We start from the raw sequence: 6,000 nt of genomic DNA on the forward strand, positions 1-6,000 counted from the left end.
TGAAATTTACCCACAGAAACAGTCAACTAATTAATAAAATGCTGTCCATCCACTCTCATGATTCCAGGTCATTTTTGACTTCTGCCCACAGAGAAACATCTGATTAACAGAGAAACAGCTAAATCTCTTATACTTCTGAGGGCATCACAGCCAACATCTGAGTAGACTGTTGATACAGACCGTTTTGTGTCCTGATTTCTGTGATCACTGTGTTTTAATCCAGCGAAATTTATAGTACAGGTTTTTAGCTGAAATGCAGTTTAACCTTTAAAAATTTAGGTAAAGTATGAAACCTTGAGTCAATATGCTGATTCTGATGCAGGGACAATAGATACTTATTAAAGATAGGCTATTATTGGTCAGGATTGAAATTAAAATTTGAAATTAAATTAAAAAGATGATTATTTTACTACACTACTGGGAATAATCAGGTCATAATTAAACTTTAAAAGAAAAAGGAAATTAAGTAAGCAAATGTAAAATGAACAATTATGAAAAAAGTGAACTTTAAAATGTCTGTGAAGGTTCTCAGTCACCCAGGACATATCCAAGGAAGGTTAAAATCAAGAGCAACTGGATCAAAGGCACCCAGATGAAGTCTAAAATGCAAAAGTTTAAATGGAAATGGTCAAAGTGGAAGCCTAACCTGAAATTTAAAATGGCAATGGAAATAAGAAAAAGAAATGAATGGATGAAAGGATGTTCAATTTGACATTTTGCTTTTCAAGATGTATGTAAATAGGAGGTGTGGCCCAAAGGCTGGAGGGAGAGTTTGAAATGGCAGGGGCCGCACAGATGGACAGCAGAAGCCGAAGATATGCCAACGCGGTTATGTCGGAAACAGCTGGTTCAATCTAAGGGGGCATGGAGACAGCCATCCAATTTAAAGCTTGCTGCAGACATGATGGGAGAAGCAGTGACACAAAGAGGAAGTTTTGACTGGACAGGATAGCAACTGACAAAAGGCAAAGGCCAGTTAGGCCTGTCTGGGAAGTAAAAAAATCCATCTGGAATTACTACTGTAGTTATAAGGACCTTAAATATAATGACAGTCTTTCTGAATTTTTTTTCAGATGGATCAAAGGATCTGCAAACAGATGCAACAGGGTCTGCAGTTGTTGAACCTGGTAACCAAGTGGGATTTAACAAGAGAACATCTGATTGTTTGAATCTGCATGCTCTTCAATTGTTTGCCATGTTGATAGCATTAGAATGGACAGAACAGGTCAGCTGCAGCAACATTTTAATATGTAGTGAATCTGTGTTGGCATCATTAAGACAGGTACAGTCAGAAGTCACCAGGAGCTGCTTTATGAAGTCCTGTTTAATCATATAAAAATAGTTAGGCAAGGAGAATATTGTAATGTTCGTGTGGTTCCCAGTACATGCAGGTATCTTGGGAAACAAGAGAGCAGAAAAATTGGCAGAAGAAACAGTAAAAAAATAAAGAGTTGAAATCAATATTAAATGATGAAAATCAGAGGGGAAAGACATAGTGTGGAGAAAAGTGGCAATGGGATAACACAATAAGGGGAAGACATTTACACTCAATCCAAAACAGAGTAGGTATGTTGAGAAGTAGGAGAACAAAACGGAATTGCTCACAGCAACCTTAAGGGGTAACTTTGGTAATTTTACCTTGCAGAACATGGGAGTTGCTGTATTGCTGAGTAGCTGTGTAAGGTGGCAGTAGCTCAGTCCATCGGACCAGAGATACTGAGTGTGGACTGGTAGCTGGAGAGGTGCCTGTTCACCTCCTGGGCACTGATGAAGGAGACCTTGAGCGAGCCCCTGAACCCAGGGCTGGATTGGTAATCTGGCATACTGGGCAAATGCTCGGTGGGCCGACGCACCTTTGGGGCCGGTGTAGTAAATGATTTATTTAACTGTTTTTTAAAAAACGGGCCAACGATCAGCCCATAAAGCATGGACAGCAGCCCATTGGGTGATTTTCTATACTGACACTGGGCGGCCCAATCACATGTCTTACTAGCCCCCTCCCACTCTGCTCTCTGTTCTCTTCAGATGGAGGCCGCCTAATGCGCGAAAACAACCGCTATATTTGCTACCGCGGCTGCAGTAGCTTCAACATCAGCTGCGGTACCCTGAGTAGAGCAGCACAGGCACTTGAAGGAGTAAAGGAGAGCTGTGGCCGCTGCCAGGCAGGAGAGGAGGTGTGTGTTAGCCAGTGACAGAGCTGTGTGAGAGAGAGAGCAGGTGAAGCGGTAAGCAGGAGTAGCTCAACCTGTAGGGAGGGAGCAGAGAGGGAGCAGGGAGGGAGCAGGGAGGGAGGGTCATTTACACTGGGGACGCTTTTACAACAGCGTCACCAGGTCATTTTTCCAGGGCTTTAGCCCCTACTGTTTTGACAATAGCCCTGAATGTAACTCAACAACAACATAAAAAATGTTTTCCATAGTAGGCTAATATGCAATAATCCTCATCAGGCAGCCTGTCTCGCAGCTCTTCAAAGAGCGGAGGCTACTCGCAATACTTTTGCTAAATTTTGTTTGAAGTTCACATAACGTGACTCGCTATGGAGGACTGATCCTGACAAATTTGCTTCTCAGTCACCACCACTAGAGCTTTAGCTTATATGATATTAACACTACATAAATTAGCCTAGCGGCTAACAGACTTTTACTCTCCTCATAGCTTAACAACTTTTAACAATTTCTTACTCACCGCAGGTTAAGTCACTGCATCTCCTGACACAACACCACGTTTGATTTTTCACCCTGAATGGCGTTTTTGTTGAAACAGCAGCAGATAACAGCAGAGCAACGGGCTGCTCCGTGTGGGAGCATTTACCGTACATATGCGAATAGGAGTGCACTCAATTTAGCTGCGGCTAACTGACCATGTGGCTCTCAGGAACAGCTCACTTTCCTGCAGTTCTGTGTCCGTATAAGTCACTAAATTAAAACTCTGTAGGTCAGAGCATCCACATGAAAAAGAAGGAAGACATGGCTGGTAGTGTCTTCAAACAGAGTTGCTAAACACCTCAGCGCACTGAAGGAAGCCATCTGACTGTGTGAGGAGCAGCTCGTTGATGTCTGCAGGCAGAGTAGGCCTAGAGCTCTCCTGTCTGACTGGTCCACCAATAGGAGAGAAGTTCACCCCTTCAGACACAGCCCCTCCTCATTTGCATAATGAGGCAGAAATGCATAGAGAAATGTAAAAAGGACAGGCAGAAATAAATACCATGGGTGAAAATAAATAGGGTAGAAAATGCAACGCAAGAATAAAACAGACAAAAATATTAAAACACACATAAATAAATACATTTAAAAAAGAAGTAATTAATAAATAAAGTTGAAGATTATAACGGAGAATAAATAAATAAGGTAATTATTACAAAGGTGAATAAGTAAAGAAGCTAATTAAAAATAGATAGCGTATATACATTTATGTCTCCTTGTATAATTTAATTACTACCTACATTTATTTATTTACTTTATTTTTTGTGCATTTAATCGGATGCTTATTTATTTATTGAGCATTTATTTATGTCTGTATTTATTTCTGATGTTGTCAGGATCGGTCCTCCATAGACTCCCCGCCGTTACTACCTGCCTTCAGAGAGAGAAAGAGAGAGACAGTGCGAGAGAGCATGCATTGCTCACAGCTTCAGGGCTTGTCAGCAACTACTAATTTGTCCCGAGCAAAATTGTAATCAAAACATTTAAATATAAATGTTGTCGGTCAGCGTCTAGTCAATGTACTTACTTCACAAACGGTTAACAGTCCGCCACAAAGTAGTGAGAGAATAACATGACACACCTGACCGTGACACAGACACCTGTCGCTCTCTCTGCTGTCTCTGTCCCCCTCGCTCAGAGACACTTTGCTGTTTTACTGTATCTCTACTCCATGATGCTTTATTTCCTCTGAAGTGGCTGTGAGCTGAACTCTATCAGAGGCGCTGAAGTGAACACGTGTGTGGATGTGTGTTGATATTTCTGTCTAATCACAAGCGTTTTCAGTTTTGGTTTTCTACCTCTGATGAAGAGCAGTGAGCTCATCTCATCCAGTACAGTCCCAGACAGGGACTCTGTCTGTCAGACGGTCTAAAGGGGGTAGCAGCCTGCTACCATATCAGCAGAGCAATAACGCAGGGTAATGCACAGCAGTGGGGCAGGTAGATTTTGTTAAAATATTAATGACTTAATTCTCATTATATCTCAAATTGTAATTCTGTAAATGTCAGAGAACACAGATGTGTGGGAGAGATTTTTAGTGTGCAGAAAGTTTTGAACATGAGCAGAAAAGCTGCTGAAACATAGGAGCAATTAAGGTGCAGGGGTTTATAACTGAATTAAAAGGAATTCATTTATCATTGAGGTGAAAAGGTGCCGCGTGCACATTTAAAGACTTTAGGTTACTTCAGTCATGTCTGCATGTGTGTTGACTCAGCAGGGATGAAATAAAATGAGAAACAGGAGAAACATATGTGACAGAAATACAGAATGCAGGAGGACCTTACAGCACTATATTACACTATATTTTTATTTTTTGAATTTGTTTTTATAAATACAGAAAAATTCACCAGAATGCAGCAAATGAAGTGTTTAAAGCCTAAATTTTTCAAGGGGGAGGACCCCCAGACCCCACTTTTAAATCTTTTAAATTATTTATTATCAGTAGTAATTATAAAAATTGTCATAAATGTATTTATATGGCCTATGATATTTAATAATTAAAATGTAGCTAAAGAGCACACTGCAAGGAAAACAGAGCAAGCAGTCTCTGAAGAGAGGTGGCAGGTGGAGAAAAGAGAGTAAGAGGAGGATTTGGAAAACTATAGGAAACAAGGCCACGAGAGGATTTGAAAATAAAAGTAAAGGAAGAAGAATAGTCTTTCTGACAAGGTTCTGAAAAGTGGAGAAGAAGGAAAGTGATTCAGTGAGGAGGAATTGTCAGAAAGGATATATCTATATCTTATATCTTATCTCTGATATATCTACAGGGTGAGGCTGTATGAGAGCTCCTCTCAGACGTTTCTGCTATCAGGAATATAGAGATGTTGCTAGAAACTGTCTGCGATGTAAAGCAAAAGCTCATGATGTACTGGAGGCGACGCCCACCAAAACTTTTACCTTTTATTAGTTGTGTGTGTGATAAATGTTTCACATATAAAGTTGTTGCTCTTCATTCTTCACTTATTTCAGTCTCTTTACGTATCCATTATCCTCTTGCTACCTGATTTTCAGGTTAATTTCTTCACAAAGCTAATTTGTGCATTATCTCTTGGCTGATTAAGACACAGGGCTTAGTGTAAAGCTGAGCTAGAAATAAACTGTATGTTAATTGGGGAGAATGTTAATTATGTAGTGAACAACGGTGTGGATTTGTACATTTTACATTGAATAAATTTGGAGCTACCCTAAATTCCTTTCTCCTCCCCAGAGAAGAAGGGGAGGGGTCAAAGTTGCTTTCTCTAAGTGCTATTCCGACCATAAAACTGGCACCTTTTTGATTCCGAAGCTGATAACGCGGGGCCGGACTGTTAAACTGACAAAGGGACACGAACCAGCCATTGGCATCAGTCTATCAAAACTGGCCCGCCACACACGTTTCCGTGGCAACTGACCTTATTCTTTGTTTATTACCACATCAAAAAGGAAAACCCCTGTCTCACCCAAGTGTGACATGGTCCAGACACTGAACTTTCAATGTAAAAGGACTGCAGTCTCCAAAGACTCAAAGCATTTAATTGAGTTAATTAAATCTTTAGTTACCTGATTACGTTTGCCTCTATTTGAGTAGTTATGTTAACTGTTGTTGCTATCTGTTGTTGATATTAGTGCTGAAAAGAAAGTTACTTGTGCAGTGTTTTTATTTTCAGCAAGACACTCCTTCATCTAATGTAATCAATGCTTGTTCATAATACTTTCCTACAAAATTCCTTTAGAAATGATGACAAAGAAATGTTTTACTATACTCTTAATCGCCAGCTTGAATTTAAGGATGAATCAACAATATTCCCAGTTCCTAAGG

Source organism: Micropterus dolomieu, linkage group LG12 (assembly GCF_021292245.1).
Source record: "Micropterus dolomieu isolate WLL.071019.BEF.003 ecotype Adirondacks linkage group LG12, ASM2129224v1, whole genome shotgun sequence".
In the NCBI taxonomy this organism is placed as follows: domain Eukaryota; kingdom Metazoa; phylum Chordata; class Actinopteri; order Centrarchiformes; family Centrarchidae; genus Micropterus; species Micropterus dolomieu.